This window comes from Nicotiana tabacum, chromosome 6 (assembly GCF_000715075.1).
Source record: "Nicotiana tabacum cultivar K326 chromosome 6, ASM71507v2, whole genome shotgun sequence".
Classification (NCBI taxonomy): Eukaryota; Viridiplantae; Streptophyta; class Magnoliopsida; order Solanales; family Solanaceae; genus Nicotiana; species Nicotiana tabacum.
In genome coordinates this window covers 101,600,261-101,618,661 of record NC_134085.1, presented here as the reverse complement: position 1 = coordinate 101,618,661, position 18,401 = coordinate 101,600,261, and positions in this window count along the sequence as shown.

The following is an 18,401-nucleotide window of genomic DNA, read 5'->3' as shown; positions in this document are numbered from 1 at the left end:
TGATAGTTTTTCATAATTTGATATTTAATTAGTTGTGGTAATTATTATTTAGATCTAGTTAATTGAATTTGATAGCATAATTTGTTTAGGAATTAATTTAGGTTTATTTTAAATTTTAATCTAAAAGAATTTTTAAAATAAAATGAAAAGAAAAGAAAAGAAAAGAAGAAAGAGGATTGATGATTTGGGCTGCCTTTAATTAAATTGGCACAGGCCCAAATCGTTTCCCCTATACCCGTCCAAACCATGCTCATACCCGGCCCAGAGTTTTCATTCCCCAAGACCAGGGAAACGACATAGTACAGGAGTGGAACTGCATCGTTTTGAGTTCAATAAGCTTCAACAAATCATGGCCGTTCATCTCGTTTCATCCAACGGCCCAGAGCACTTCTCCATCTTCGCTTAAGACTGTCCAGGCATCTTCAGAGACTAGTTCAATCCAAATAGCCCCCTCCTCGTTCATCTCTTCATCTTCTCCACTCGAAACCCTAAACTCACCATTGTCACAAACCACAAACCATCCCAACCCTTGCCAAAATCATACCACAGACCCACCATGATATCCTTTCTCCAAATCCCTAATCCAAACCCCTCGAATCAACGTTGAACTCGGCGAATCTTAAATCTGAGTTCAACTCAAAAAGTTCAAAATCATCTCCCATCGAGCCTGGTAACATGCAGTGCATTTCTCTCAAAATTCCAGGGTTTGACTCGATAAAACTGATGTCGATTCAGTTGTTTTGACAAAGAACAACAGATTCGACATAAGTTTGGTCAAGTTTCTGTCTCCGTCTAGCTTCGAGTATGACCGGGTAAATTCTTCTTCCTCTCTTGTAATTTTCTTTCACTGGTTCATCTTCCTCCTCATCCCCCTTTCTTTTGGGTTGGTCAAAACTTGTTTGGAGTATTCTGAGTTCAAACCAGTTCCTCTTCTTTTCTTTTGTTAGCTGAAATATCTGAGTTCTTTTTAATCCATTTGTTTTGTTGGTGATTAGTCTTTGCAATAATAGCACAATCATGATTTCATCATCAGTTTAATCACTTAGTCAATGAAATTAGGCCCATGATTTAATTAATTTGTTGTTATGAAATCATACTGGTTAGTTCATTCAGTTTGCTTTTGGTTTCGGCTGTTTTTAAACAAATGGTTCCAGGCCTCTTTGTTTAGGGAAAGTTTGGGTCAGTTTCTCAAAATTGGAGTCATCGTTTGATTTTAATTGGACTCTGAAAATCAGAAAGCCCAAGTGGGGATTTAAGTTGGATTTGTAGACCCCTACCAATTTGAGTTGGGTCAATTTGACCCATACTTGGGTTGAAGGGGTAGTTTTCAGAGATTTAAAGGGTAGTTTGTGTAGTATAGGTAGGGGAATCTTATGTAACAAACCTTAGGAAGCTTCCAGGAAAGGGGTTTGGGATTGATTTCAAATTCTGAAATTTGCATAAGGGGTATGAGAGCTAAAATCAAAATTGAAAGAGGATAAAAATGCAATTTTAATTTCTTTTAGGCTGGCCTAATGGTTTGCCTATAAAGGCATTGTTACTTGGGTTTGAAAAAGGAGAGAGACAGAGAATTCTGAAAAGAAAAAAAAAAGCAAATGGCTGAAATTTAGAGGAAAATACTGTTCCATTGTGATTTCGGTTCTAAACTTTGATGTTTTCTGTTGTCTTCTAAACAATAGCTGACTCTGATTGAGGTCAAAAAATGGCTTAAACTTGGGTGGTGTAAGATTTAGGTCAAGTTGTTGGATAGGTTCCTTTCTTCTGGTTCAATCTCACTACTGAGTTTAGTGAATCTGGGACTATTCTTCTGCTGGTGTTAATTTTGGCATATTGCTGATTCCTTACTTTTCCCTTTGCCTTTTCATTCCCAGGTACATGTCTCCTGAAACTCTACATGTCTTGGGTGAAGCTTTGAATTGAAGAATAAAAATGAGAAAGAAGGATGTTACGACATAATTTCAGTTGTTTTTCTGATTTGATTATATTTTACTTTGAATTTCTTTTCTTGTTTGGCATGTTGTACTGTTTTAGTTAATCTCTATGTTAAGTGGATAAGTTTTTGCCCTTGTATTTGATTTAGGACTGTTATAAAACTTGGAGATGGCTTGTTAACTTAGTAAAACTCAGACCATATATCCGTGCTTGAGGATGTCTGATGATGCAAATGGTATTGGGACTTGGTTGCTGAGTAGTTCGTTTAAGTTTTAGTAACATATTAATTGTGTTAAGTTGATCAAGTACTCATACATTGGTTTGGCTGAACGTGTTCTTGAATTTCGTGGGTTTTGGAATTGTGTTTAAGGGGAAAGAAATGATCCAGAATGTTCTAATAATAGAAGTAGGAATCAATTTATCTTAATATTGATTATGAGCATGATTAATTTAGATTGGTTGGTCCAATTCAGAATTCTCAGCTAATGGGATAAATTTAAGTAGCGTTAGTCTATTTTGGCAATGTTTGCGAGCATGTTTGAACTAGATTTGTTCGTTATAAATCAGAATGTTCAGCTAGTAGTTTAAAATTTGGAAAACAAAATTCAGTTTCAGTTCCCTTTTTCATATGGTTTCTAATCGAATTGCAAGTACTTAATCGTGCGTGAGGGCTGGTTCTGGGATTCAGGCTTAGTATTGGCCCAGTTAATGAAATCAATGCTGGTCAGGTTCACTTAGTGACAGTCACTTTGCTAAAAAAATCGGGATCAAGTTGGCTTTTGCATGATTTAATGTTCCGCATGTATAGAGACTCGAGCTCGAGTCCAGTAGTCAGGGTTCATGTTCTTTCCTTCTATGTGTAGGGCCAACTGCTTGGGCCCAGGACCCTTACACAATAACAAGATACTCATGTCTCTCCTGCGGTTATCTCGATTTGGTTTATTGGTTTTAATTTGGTCCATGCGTGTAGCCTAAAAATTAGTGACAACCTTTTTTTTAAATTAATCAGTTGAGGTATGCAACATTTAACATAAGTAGTTATGGCCCTCATTTAATCAATCTTGTTTTATCCTAAAAATCGAGGCGCGCCATTTAGCGAATTTCCACGGCCCTCATATTAATTTCATAATTTAGATATAACAACTAACCAATGGTCGTAGTTTGCTTTTGGCACGTTTAATACACTATCATGGTTGTGGACACGTTCGCCTGACATGATTATGATTCTAAAAACAAAATCGGAGTATGCGTTCGCGCAACTTCGGTTAAATTTTTCTTAATAATAATAAAGTGTTGTTAATTGTGGACACGTTCGCGTAACACGATTTTTGACACGCCAAACAAACAGGTACACGTACACATGACCAGTTTCCAGATAATTTTTAAATTTAAAAGCGGTAAAAGGTAAATGCACATAGGTTCTAGTATCAGTAATTAAATAATTTTAATAAGCCAAGTATGATCAAAGCGACCGTGCTAGAACCACGGAACTCAGGAGTACCTAACACCTTCTCCCGGGTTAACAGAATTTCTTACCCGGGTTTCTGTGTTCGCAGACCGCAATTAGAGTCAACTTTCCTTGATTCGGGATTTGAAACCGGTGACTTGGGAGACCTTAAACTATCCCAAGTGGCGACTCTGAATTTTAAATAATCCTGTTTCGATTGTCACTTTAAGTGGAGAAAACTCCCTTATACTCCCTTCCGGAGGTAGGTAAAAAGGAGGTGTGACAGGAGCGGGTGGTACGCCTGCCACGAGATATATAAAATGAAAGTGGGTGGCATGCCTGCCACGAGATACATGAAATGGGATCGGGTTGCACGCCTGCAACAAGATGTGAAAAGAAAGTGAAATTTGCCTTTGTTTTCCTTATTCTTGTTAGTGGTTGATTTTGATTCCTTTATAATTCTCTTGATATTCTGTTTTACCTGTTATTCTCCGAAGCATGTTTCCCCCTCCTATCTTTATTTGTTTATTTTTGTATTTTCTTTTCTGTTGTATATCATATAACTGCACAGGTTTATCTGGAGTCTGGTCCTAGCCTCGTCACTACCTCGCTGGGGTTAGGCCAGGCACTTACCAGCACATGGGGTCGGTTGTGCTGTTACCAGCACATGGGGTCGGTTGTGCTGATATTACATTCTGCACTAAGTGCAGATTCTGGAGCAGCTTTTGGACAGTAGCTTTGAGGCTTCCTTCAGTCCATCTGGAGACCCAAGATTAACCTGCATGCGTCCGCAGGCCCTGGCATCTTCCTCTGTCCCTATTTCTTGTTTCCTTTTCCTTTTATTCAGAAACAGTGTACTGTTATTTCTTCAGACTTTGTATGGAGCAATCTTAGACAGTCTGTGACACTGTGACACCAGGTTTTTGGTGGTTAAGGCATAAGTATTTGTAATAGATGCAGTTTTTTCATAAATCTTATTGTTGTCTTCCGCTTAAATTTGAATTTTCCCTGTTACCACGTTATCATCTTATATTTGTTAAAAAGAAATAATTGATTAATGAAGTAATTAGATTAAAGGTTTGGCTTGCCTAACTCACATTAATAGGCGTCATCACGACTCTCGAGGGTGGGAAATCCGGATCGTGACAGCTAAGAATCCGGTATTCCACGAGCGCACCAAACACATTGAGCTCGATTGTCATTTCATCCGCACTAAGTTGGCTGATGGTTTAATATCTTTGTGTCAAATTAATACTGCTTCCCAGCCAGCTAATGTATTCACTAAGTCTCTTTGTAGGTGTTTCTCATCATTTTTTGCTTGGCAAGTTGGGCATGTGCACACCCTCCAACTTGAGGGGGTATTAGAGATAGTGTTATTACTTGAAGGATTTAGCCACCTTTGTATTTATTTGTACTGGGGTAAGTCCAATTGTTGGTTTCTTAATAAGTTGGTCGGGCAGTGGCCCAAGTAGTTGAGTGGATTACCAATTTTACCCTTGCATATATATAGCTTTTAGCATACAGATGTAAGAAACAATGAATATTTTTCTGAAAGACAATGAACAGATGCTTCTCGATTCCTCTCTCACTTTCTCTTAAACCCTAGTTATTTTTCTTCAAATCTCTCGATCTACAGATATTTATATATAATGACGCCTTTGATTTCTTGGTTAGTTTATTTCTTTATATTTTTACTCCCCTTAGTAAAACAATCTTGCTCCGCCACTATAATCAGTCCACATTCTGCTATTGGCTGCGTAGAATTCTAAGCAATAATTCAATTCAAAATGTAAGTAGTCCTTTATGTCGCCGATATGAACAAAACGTTGCGTCAAATTAATGTGTGTCCATTTCTACTTTCTAGACAAGAATGATATGACATTTTCTTCCCCACCAACTTTAAGGCAAAAATTAACTACTCCTATCATGTTTTCGTTTAGCTTACCATTAAGTAGACGTTACATTTGACCCTTTTTAATGCTTATGAAACGAGAATGGCACTTTGCCAAATTACCGGTCTTTTTTTGGATTTTCCACCTGGTTATTTAACTTCTAACAATTATTGGTATATCCCAAGGGTAGGAAAAGATACCGCGAAATTAATTTTGTGGAAGTAAACTTTTGCTTCCATCCTAGACCTTTAATTCTAAACTATACTTTTGTGTTAATATATGCCATAATTGGTATCTAATTCCCTATTTTTTAAATTAAATTTTATTAGACAAGGAGTTTAGAGAAAGAAAGGAGAAAAGGGTTAGTGAAAATTGAAGGATTGCATATAGGTGTTCGTAACACACAGCGGAAGACAATAACAATCCTAGGCAGATCTTTTCGTGTTTAAAATTTTATTTACATGTCAAAGATCGGATCTGGGACGTACCTAGTGAAGAGAGTATCGTTTCAAAATTTCTTCGATAGTGCGAAGACTCTATGCGTATCCACACCGAGACCGATCCTTGCTATCAACTCTTTGATCAACGAAACCCGCGAACAAATTGAACGAACTATTGTGCTAAAATTTCTTCTCAAAAAATAGTAGCCAACGTGAAAGACCAAGAAACTAAATTTTCTTGTCAAGAGTATTACTTGACTCTTTCGATATCTCTGTAGGTTTTGCGGTTTCTCCAAGAAGCTGTATTGGTCACGTTGAATTTAGCTATGGATATATATGCGTAAACCCCAACTACTTTCCTTAGGTTAAAGAGAAGGAACCAAAAAAAACAAGTTCTAAATTGGACGTTTACATTATATAGGAAAATACTAATCCTATTACTCATGGGATTCGGATAGCCTACACGTCCTTTATGGACTTTCTCGTTAATCCAACTCAAAGTTGGTTTTAACTTATAAGTCCTTTCTTAACATATTATATATATATATATATATATATATATATATATATATATATATATATATATATATTTCAACCAAGAGATATAATTTAATTTTTTATTCCAAATAGAAAACTTTAATTTGTTCACAATATTAATTATATTCTCTGTGTTAGCAAAGAATATAATAATATTTCATTTGGACTAATAACTAAATTCATTTGACCAATTAAATTCTTTAATTTAATTATCAAATAATAAAGTAATTAATCCTTTAGCAAAGATCAGAACACTCGTTAGTGTGCGACCCCATAGGTTCAATACTAAGCTGGTAGTAAATTGATCACATCAATATACTAATTAAGGGTGGCGTCTAGCAACATTCCTTAACGACCGGATATCATGAAGTATATAATTTACTCTCAAGAACTAGTAGAAGAATAATGTAGTAATTCCTTCTGTTCTTATAGCTCTGGATCACTCTAGGATATGGTTCAATTGGCAAATCCTAATAGGCGACCAACTATGTATTCATGTCAAATATAATCGACCATTGAATAACCTAAGAAACTCATTTCTTCTTTCATTTAATTTCCCTGGCCAAGGTCTTAGTTTGTGTCACGACCCGAATTTTCCACCCTCGGGAATAGTGATGGAGCCTACTAATGTGAGCTAGGCAAGCCAATCCTTTAAACTAATTACTTCATTATCCAATTAATTCTTTTTAACAAATATAAAGTGATAACGTATAAACAGCGAAATATTTAATTAAGCGGAAGAAAAATAATAAAATATCTGAATCTGTAGCTATTACCACTACTTAAGCCTTAATCACCCAAAACCTGGTGTCACAGTATCACAGATGGTCTAGGACTGCTAAATACAAGGTCCGAGAATAAAAGGCACACTATTTCTGAAGCAAAAAGATGAAACAGGAAATAAAAGATAAAGGAGACATCAGGGCCTGCGGACGCATGCAGGTCTACCTTGGATCTCCGCATGGACTGAAGGTAGCCTCCAACAACGGTCCAAGAGTTGCTCTGGGATCTCCACATAGTGCAGAGTGTAGTATCAGCACAACCGACCTCATGTGCTGGTAAGTGTCTAGCCTAACCTTGGCGAAGTAGTGACGAGGCTAGGACCAGACCACCAAATACACATGTATAGTTATATAATATATAGCGGAAAATAAAGCAGGAATAAACAAGTAAAGATGGAAGGAGGAAACATGCTTCAGGTAATAATAGGTAAAAACAGAATATCAAGAGAACTATAAAGGAATCAAAATCCAACCACTAACAAGGATAAGGAAAACAAAGGCAGATTTCACTTTCTTTCACATCTTGTTGCAGGCGTGCAAGCCGATCCCATTTCCTGTATCTCATGGCAGGCGTGCCACCCGCTCCTATTTTATGTACCTCGTGGCAGGCGTGCCACCCGCTCCTATTTTATTTATCTCGTGGTAGGCGTACCACCCGCTTCCATTTCATTATATCTTCCGGTAGGCGTACCACCCGCTCCCATTTTATTATATCTTATGGTAGGCGTACCACCCGCTCCCATTTCATTATATCTTATTGTAGGCCTACCACCGCTTCCATTTCATTATATCTTGTGGTAGGCGTACCACCCGCTCCCATTTCATTATATCTTGTAGTAGGACCCGCTCCCCATTACAAGCCAACAATAATCATAAGGAATCTTGGCAAGGGAACAAGAGCAATATAACAACTTCCCGGCAAGGGACAACGATATTTCAACAACATCCTGGCAAGGGAACAATAATATCAAAACAAACATCCCGACAAAGGAACAATACTATCAAAACAAACATCCCGACAAAGGATCATTAATATCAAACAAATATTCCGGCAAGGGAACAATGGTGATAATAACATATGAAGCGCAATAAACCACAATGGAGTCATAAGAATTATAATACAAGACTCACAGGCATGCTTGACACCAACGTATAGATACTTGTCACCATGCCTATACGTTGTACTCCACAATTAACATGTAGCAAATAAATCACAACTCCTAATCCCTCAAGCTAAGGTTAGACCAAACACTTACCTCGATGTCTCGAACACAATTCACGATTCAATTATAGCTTTACCCCTTGATTTCACCACCAATTCGCTCGAATCTAGCCATAAGTTACTTAATTACATCAATAAACACTAAATGAATCAACCCCAATGCATGAAAATGAGTTTTTCTAAAGTTTTACCCAAAAAGTCAAAAAATGCCCCTGGGCCCACATGGTCAAAACCCGAGGTTCGAACCAAAACCCGATTATTCATTCCCCCACGAACCCAAATATATAATTTGTTTTGCAATCAATCCTCAAATCGAGGTCTAAATCCCCAATTTTTGAAAAACCTAGGTTCTACCCAAAACACCCAATTTTCCTCATGAAAATCATTGATTTTAAGTTAAAATTATGTTAAAAGATGTTAATGATTGAAGAAAACTAGTTAAAACGACTTACAATTGATTTGGAGAAGAAGAAGCCTTTGAAAAATCGCTCTAGTGTATTTATGTTTTGAGAGGATATGAAAAATGAGTTTAAAATCGTGTATAAAAGTTGCAGGTCTCATGTATGGGAATTGCGAACAGGGGTTCGCAATTGCGAACCCCGACCTCTGCTGGCTTGGGAATTGCTAATGGAAGATGGAAAATGCAAACTGGGAATTGCGAAGGGAGGTTGGGAAATGCGAACTGGGAATTGCGAAGGGAGGTTGGGAAATGCAAAGCCTGCAGGCCTGTAATTCCTTAAGTCCAAAATTTCACCCCGCGGCCTATCCAAAATTCACCCGAGCCCTTGGGGATCCAAACCAAACATGCACACTACCCTAAAAACATCATACGGACTCGCTCGTGCCTTCAAATCACTAAAGTAACATCAACAACTATGAATTAAACCTCAAAATCAATGAAATTTTTCCAAAACTTCTTTAAACATCAAATTTTGCATTTAAGGTCCGAATCATGTCAAACGGATTCCGTTTCTTACCAAACTTCACAGAATTATCTTAAATCACATATAAGACCTGTTCCGGGTGCCGAAACCAAAATACGGGCCTGCTACCAACATGTTCTAATCAAAATTCATTTCAAAATCCTTTAAATAATTTCAGAAAATAATTTTCTTTAAAAAATCATTTCTCGGGCTTGGGACCTCGGAATTCGATTCCGGGCATACACCCAAGTCCCATATTTTCCTACGGATCCTTCGGGACCGTCAAATCACGAGTACGGGTCCGTCTACCCAAAACGTTAACCGAAGTCAAATTAATTCATTTTATAGTCAAAATTTCTCATTTTTCACAGATTTTCACATATAGGCTTTCCGGCTACGCGCCCGGACTGCGCACGCAAATTGAGGTAATGCTAAAAGAGGTTATATATCTTTGAGTTGGGGAAAAGATGGGGATAACGGCTCCGCATATTAGACTTAGACTCCCAGGTCGATGCCTTAGGAGCCTGACCTCTTCACTGAACACGAACAGAAGAAAACTCTTCGATCTCAACTGACGAACCTACTAGTTTAGAGTAGCTACCGACTCCTCCTCATAAGACAAGTCCTTGTCCAACTGGACAGTGCTGAAATCTAACACGTGGGATGGATCGCTGTGATATTTCCGAAGCATGGATACATGAAACACTGGATGTACGGCTGATAAGCTCGGCGGCAACGCAAGTCTATAAGCCACATCTCCCACTCGATCAAGAATCTCAAACGGACCAATGAACCTAGGGTTAAGCTTGCCCTTCTTCCCAAATCTCATCACGCCCTTCATAGGCGACACTCGAAGCAATACCCGCTCACCGACCATAAATGCCAAATCACGAACCTTGCGGTCGGCATAAATCTTTTGCCTGGACTGAGCTGTATGAAGTCTATACTGAATGATCCTGACCCTGTCCAAGGCATCCTAAACCAGATCCGTACCCAATAACCGAGCCTCTCCCGGCTCAAACCATCCAACCGGAGACAGACACCGCCTACCATATAAAGCCTCATACGGAGCCATCTGAATACTCGACTGGTAGCTGTTGTTGTAGGCAAACTCTACTAAAGGCAAAAACTGATCCCACGAGCCTCCAAAGTCAATGACACATGCTCGGAGCATATCCTCCAAAATCTGAATAGTCCGCTCGGACTGCCCGTCCGTCTGAGGATGAAACGCTGTGCTCAACTCAACTTGTGTGCCCAATCCTCACTGAACTGCTCTCCAGAAATGGGAGGTAAACTGCGTACCTCGATCCGAAATGATAGACTCGGGTACACCATGAAGACGAACAACCTCCCGGGTATAGAGTCAGCTAACCTCTCAGAAGAATAGGAGACTGCCACAGGAATGAAATGCGCTGACTTGGTCAGCCAATCAACAATAACCCACACTACATCGAACTTCCTCTAAGTCTGTGGGATACCAGCAACGAAGTCCATAGTGATACGCTCCCACTTCCACTCAGGAATCTCAATCTTCTGAAATGAACCACCTGGCCTCTAATGCTCGTACTTAACCTGCTGACAATTCAAACACCGAGCCATATATGCAATGATATCCTTATTCATTCTCCGCCACCAATAATACTGCCGCAAATCCTGATACATATTCGCGATGCCCGGATGAATAGAGTACCAGGAGCTATAGGCCTCCTCTAAAATCAACTCTCGGAGCCCATCCACATTAGGCACACAAACTCAACCCTAAAATCTCAAAACTCCATCATCACCTAAGGTAACCTGCTTGGCACCTCCGTGCTGCACTATGTCTCTAAGGACACAAAAATGGGGATCATCATACTGCCAATCACGGATATGCTCCAATAAAGAAGAACGAGCGACAGTGCAAGCTAACACCCGACTGGGCTCAGAAACATCCAACCTCACGAACTGATTATCCAAAGCCTGAACATCCAAAGCAAGCGATCTCTCACCGACCAAAATATAGGCAAGACTGCCCATACTGACTGACTTCCTACTCAAAGCATCGGCCACCACATTGGCCTTTCCCGGATGGTATAAGATGGTGATATCATAGTCTTTCAACAACTCTAACCACTTTCTCTGCTTCAAATTCAACTCATTTTGCTTGAACAAGTATTGCAGACTCTTGTGATCCGTGAACACCTCACATGTCACGCCATATAGATAGTGCCTCCAAATCTTCAACGCGTAAACAATGGCTGCCAACTCCAAATCATGAACCGGATAGGTCTTCTAGTGAATCTTCAAATACCGCAAAGCATAGGCAATGACCTTGCCATCCTGCATCAACACTACACCAAGTCCAATACGAGGGGCATCACAATAAACTGTATGATGCCCTGAACCTGTGGGCAAAACCAACACTAGTGTCGTAGTCAGAGTTGTCTTGAGCTTCTGAAAGCTCGCCTCACACTCGTCCGACCATCTGAACTGGGCACCCTTCTGGGTCAACCTGGTCATTGGGTCTGCGGTAGATTAGAACCCCTCCACGAACCGATGATAGTACCCTGTCAATCCCAAGAAACTCCGAATCTTTGTAGTTGATGATGGTCTAGGCTAGTTCTTAACTGCCTCAATCTTCTTCGAATCAACCTGAATATCCTCTGCCGATACAGCATGACCCAGGAATGAAACTAAACTCAACAAGAACTCACACTTCGAGAAGTTAGCATATAACTTGCTATCCCTCAAGGTCTGAAGAACCACTCTAAGATGATGCTTGTGCTCCTCCCGGCTGCGGGAATAGAACAAAATATCATCAATGAATACTATCACGAACAAATCCAAGTAAGGCCTGAACACTCTGTTCATCAAATCCATAAAAGCTGCTGGGGAATTTGTTAACCTGAATGACATCACCAAGAACTCATAATGCCTGTACCGAGTGCGGAAAGCTGTCTTAGGGACATCGGATGCCCTAATCCTCAACTGATGGTAGCCAGATCTCAAGTCAATCTTCGAAAATATCTTGGCACCCTGAAGTTGATCAAACAAATTATCAATCCTTGGAAATGGATACTTATTCTTGATTGTAACCTTGTTCAACTGCCGGTAATCAATATATATTCTCATCGATCCGTCCTTCTTCTTAACAAATAATACAGGCACACCCCAAGGTGAAAACTAGGTCTAATGAGACCCTTCTCAAGCAAGTCTTGCAACTGCTCCTTCAACTCTTTCAACGCAGGCGAGGCCATACGATACGACGGGATAGAAATGGGATAAGTGCCTGAAGCCAAATCAATGCAAAAGTCAATATCCCTATTGGGTGGTATACCCGACAGGTCTGAAGGGAAAACCTTAGAAAACTCACGAACAACGGGCACAGAATCAATAGAAGAAACCTCAGCACTGGAATCACGAACATATGCCAAATAGGCCACACACCCCTTTCTTGACCATACACCGAGCCTTCACATAAGAGATAACAGTACGGGTAGAATAACTAGGAGTCCCTCTCCACTTTAAACGAGGCAAACTCGGTAAGGCTAAGGTCATAGTCTTGGCATGACAGTCCAAGATAGCATGGTAAGGTAATAACCAGTCCATCGCTAATATGACATCAAAATCAACCATGTCCAAAAGAAGCAAATCTACACGAGTTCAAGACCTCCAATCACAACTATACAGGAACGATAGACTCGATCTACCACAATAGAATCACCCACTGGTGTAGACACATAAATAGGATCACTCAAAGAATCACTAGGCATGACCAGGTACGGTGCAAAATAAGAGGACACATATGAGTACGTAGACCCTGGATCAAATAAAACTGAAGCATCTCTATCACAAACTAGAACTGTACCTATAATAACTGCATCAGAAGCCTCAACCTCGGGCCTGGCTGGAAGAGCATAACATTGGGGTTGGGCCCCACTACCATGAACTACATCTCTGGGACGGCCTGCTGCTGGCTGGCCTCCACCTCTAGTGGCCTGAGCTCCACCTCTAATACCTCTACCTAGACCTCTAGCACCTCTACCCCCACCTCTAGCTGGCTGGGCGGGCTGTGGAACACCTGGTACCTGAACTATGGCACAGGAACCCTAATGCGGAGAACTGCTCGATGCTCGAGGGTAATACCTAGTAATGTGCCTAGTGTCGCCACAAGTGAAACAAGACCTCGGCTGTTACGGTTGACGACCGTGAAAACTCTAAAGTGGCGGTGCACTGATAGGAGCTAGTGGTGTACTGTAGGACTGCTGATCAGAATACTGCATCAGAGAACCACGGCCACCTGAAGTGCTAACTGAAAAGTCCTGGGAGGATGGCCCCTACCATATGAACCCCCTACCTCCAGAAGAGGTACCACTGAATCTACCTGAATGACGAGGCCTCTTGTTCGACCCCTGACTACCTCCTTGTGACAGAACCATCTCACTCTCCTGACCATATTGGCCGTCTCTTGGAAAGATATCTCACTCCCAGTCTTCCTAGCCATCTGAAGACGAATCGGCTGAATAAGTCCATCAATGAACCTCCTCACCCTCTCTCTCGGTGGGAAGTATGATAAGAGCATGACAAGCCAAGTCGATGAATCTGGTCTCATACTAGGTAATAGTCATAGAACCCTACTGGAGACGCTCAAACTGCCTCCGATAGGCCTCTCTCTGAGTGATGGGGAGAAACTTCTCCAGAAATAGCTGAGTAAACTGCTCCCAAGTCAAAGCTGGTGATCCGGCCGGTCTAGCCAAATTGTAGTCTCTCCACAAAGGGAATAATAATCTCAAAACAAACATCCTGGCAAGGGAACAATACTATCAAAACAAACATCCCGGCAAAGGATCATTAATATCAAACAAACATTCCGGCAAAGGAACAATGGTTATAATAACATATGAAGCGCAATAAACCACAACGGAGTCATAACAATTATAATACAAGACTCACGGGCATGCTCGACACCAACATACAGATACTTGTCACCATGCCTATACGCCGTACTCCACAATTAACATGTAGCAAATAAGACACAACTTCTAATCCCTCAAGCTAAGGTTAGACCAAACACTTACCTCGATGCCTCAAAAACAATTCACGATTAAATTATAGCTTTACCCCTTGATTCCACCACCAATTCTCTCGAATCTAGCCACAAGTTACTTAATTACATCAATAAACGCTAAATGAATCAATCCCAATGCATGAAAATGAGTTTTTCTAAAGTTTTACCCAAAAAGTCAAAAAACGCCCCCGAACCCACATGGTCAAAACCCGAAGTTCGAACCAAAACCTGATTACCCATTCCCCCACGAACTCAAATATATAATTTGTTTTGTAATTAGACCTTGAATCTAGGTCCAAATCCCCAATTTTAGAATAACCTAGGTTCTACCCAAAACACCCAATTTTCCCCATGAAAATCATTGATTTTAAGTTAAAATTATGTTAAAAGATGTTAATGATTGAAGAAAACTAGTTAAAAACGATTTACAATTGATTCAGAGAAGAAGAAGCCTTTGAAAAATCTCTCTAGTGTGTTTATGTTTTGAGAGGATATGAAAAATGGGTTTAAAATCGTCTAAGTATAAAAGTTGCAGGTCTCAGGTATGTGAATTGTGAACAGGGGTTCACAATTGCGAACTCCGACCTCTGCTGGCTTGGGAATTGCGAAGGGAAGTTGGAAAATACAAACTGGGAATTGCGAAGGGAGGTTGGGAAATGCGAACTGGGAATTGCAAAGGGAGGTTGGGAAATGCGAAGCCTGCATGCCTGTAATTCCTTACGTCCAAAATTTGAAATGCGAAGCCTGCATGCCTGTAATTCCTTAAGTCCAAAATTTCACCCTGCGGCTTATCCAAAACTCTCCCGAGTCCTCGGGATTCCAAACCAAACATGCACACCACCCTAAAAACATCATACGGACTCGCTCGTACATTCAAATCACTAAAATAACATCAACAACTATGAATTAAACCTTAAAATCAATGAAATTTTCCCAAAACTTCTTTAAACATCAAATTTTGCATTTAAGGTCCGAATCAAGTTAAACGGATTCTATTTCTTACCAAACTTCACAGAATTATCTTAAATCACATATAAGACCTGTTCGGGCGCCGAAACCAAAATACAGGCCCGATACCAATATGTTCTAATCAAAATTCATTTCAAAATCCTTTAAACTATTTCAGAAAATAATATTCTTTAATAAATCATTTCTCGGGCTTGGGACCTCGAAATTCGATCCCGGGTATACGCCCAAGTCCCATATTTTCCTATGGAACCTCCGAGATCGTCAAATTACGGGTCCGGGTCCGTTTACCCAAAACGTTGACCGAAGTCAAATTAATTCATTTTATAGTCAAAATTTATCATTTTTCATAGATTTTCACATATAGGCTTTTCGGCTACGCGCCCGGACTATGCACGCAAATCGAGGTGATGCTAAAAGAGGTTTTTAAGGCCTCGGAACGCAGGATTCATTTTAAACACAAGTGATGACCTTTTTGGGTCATCCTTTTTGGGTCATCACAGTTTGGTCATTTATAATTCATGACAACATAGAGCTTAAGCTCATTACCAAGAGTTGATAGATTCAATCTTGATCAATAACTAATTCTACAAGTATTTAATCATACCCAATATCCTTTCAACTATCGCCCTAGGGCCATAGGTATCTAGTATCAAAGCACAATAAATAACTTGTCAATTGCTATGACGATCTCAGGTCAAAGGAAACTCTTACATCACATTCTTCAAGAGAATATACTATTGACAGTTTATGGTAATTCTAACCATTAGGAATTATCCAATGAGTCGGTTCAATGATCATATCTCTATATGCATCATCTATCTATGTGATTTAGTTAATGAGATCAACTAATCTTTATCCCATAAAGACGATCACATAAATATTGATCTAACCGGATTACTAATGTCCAAATTAATAATCCTACGATCAAGAACAAATTTAGATTAAATTATAAGGAACTTTACTCTCATTATTATGATCTCCATCACAATGTCAAGTCTCAAAATTTAATCAAGGACCTTATCTACTTAATCAAGCAATTAATAACAATGATAAAAGAATATCAAATGCCATACATAATTTATATCAAATAACGTTCACAAAAATATGTTCAAATCATCAAATATGATATTGGATCTAGGGCATACCTACTATATCCTTAACAATCTCCCACTTGCACTAGAGCCAATCGCTCTTGTACTTCATTCCCAATTTTCACTTGTGCTTGTCAAACTCCTTTGCGCCAAGAACTTTAGTGAATGGGTCTGCAACATTTTCTTTTTCATCAACCTTTTGAATCTCGACGTCTCCACATTCAATGATCTCTCTTATCAAGTGATACCTTCGCAGAACGTGTTTGGATTTTTGGTGTGATCTTGGTTCTTTTGCTTGAGCAATGGCTCCAGTATTTTCACACAACAGTGGAACCACACCTTCTATTGAAGGAACCATACCAAGTTCAGTTAAGAACTTTTTCATCCATACAGCTTCCTTAGCAGCTTCACTAGCTGCTATATATTCTGCTTCAGTCACTGAATCAGCTACTGTAGCTTATTTGGAACTTTTCCAACTCACCGCACCACCATTTAAGGTGAATACATAACCATAAATAGATTTACTATCATCTCTATCTGAAGAGAAACTTGCATCAGTATAACCTTCAAGTTTCAACTCAAAATCTCCATAGATGAGGAATTGGTCTTTAGTCCTTCTTAAGTACTTAAGAATGGTCTTCACCACCTTCCAATGTTCCTCACCAGTATTTGCCTGATATCGGCTAGTCACTCCAAGTGCATAAGCCACATCAGGATGTGTACATGTCATGGTATACATGATAGCTCCCACTGCACTAGCGTATGGGATCCTACTCATGTGTTCTCTCTCTTCAGGTGTTTTAGGATAATCCTCCCTACTGAGAGTAATTCCAGTGCCTATCGGTAGATAGCCTCTTTTGGAATTATCCATATTATACCTCTTTATGATGGTATCAATGTACAAAGACTGGGAAAGTCCAAGCAGCTTCCTATATCTATCTCTATAGATCTTTATTCTTAATATATAAGCTGCTTCTCCCAAGTCTTTCATGGAGAACTGTTCAGATAGCCAAATCTTGATACTTTGAAATGCTGGTATGTCATTTCCTATGAGCAATATATCATCAACATACAACACTAAGAATATAATTTTGCTCCCACTAACCTTTTTATACACACAAGGTTCTTCTTCGCATCTAACAAAATTGAACTTTTCAATTGTCTTGTTAAAGCGAATATTCCAACTTCGAGAAGCTTGCTTTAGTCCATAAATGGATCTTTTATCTTGCAAATTTTATTATGATCAAACGAAGATTTGAAACCTTCAGGTTGTGTCATGTATACATCCTCTTCTAGCTCACCATTAAGGAAAGTTGTTTTCACATCCATTTGCCATATTTCATAATCATAGTATGTTGCTATAGCAAGCAAAATCCGAATAGATTTGAGCATTGCCACGGGAGAGAATGTCTCGTCGTAGTCGACTCCTTCTTTCTGACGATATCCCTTGCAAACAAGACGGGCTTTGTAGGTCTCCACCTTTTCGTCTGCTCCAATCTTTTTCTTAAAAACCCATTAACAACCTATAAGTTTTATATCCTTTGAAGGTTCAACTAAAGTCTATACTTTATTTTCCTTCATAAATTCCATTTCAAATTCTATGGCCTTTTGCCACTTCTCATAATCAGAACTTTGTATAGCCTCTTCATAGGTCTTAGGGTCATCATCATTATGATCAACCTCATTTGATACATCATCTTGTACCATTAAATTTAATCTAGTTGGTACATGACATTTTCGTGTAGACCTTCTAAGAGGTACTTGTACAACCTGTTCACCTTGTGCTGGATTTGGTTGTTGTTCAATTTGGTATGGAACTGGTTCATTAACCTGTTCTTGAACTTCATTTAGTTCTTGAACTTCAACCATTGAAGATGACAACTTCCTTAGCAACTTCAAAACATCCAATAAAGGTTCTTCAACATGGGTCTCATGATCTTTACATTGTGTTGATTCATTAGTTTCTTGAACTTCATCAAGTTCAATTTCTCCATTATAATTTCCTTCTAAAAGAAATTCCCTTTTCAAAAACCTTGCTCCTCTAGCCACAAACACTTTATGGTCAGAAGGGTGATAGAAATAATATCTCATTGTTTCCTTGGGGTACCCAATGAACCTA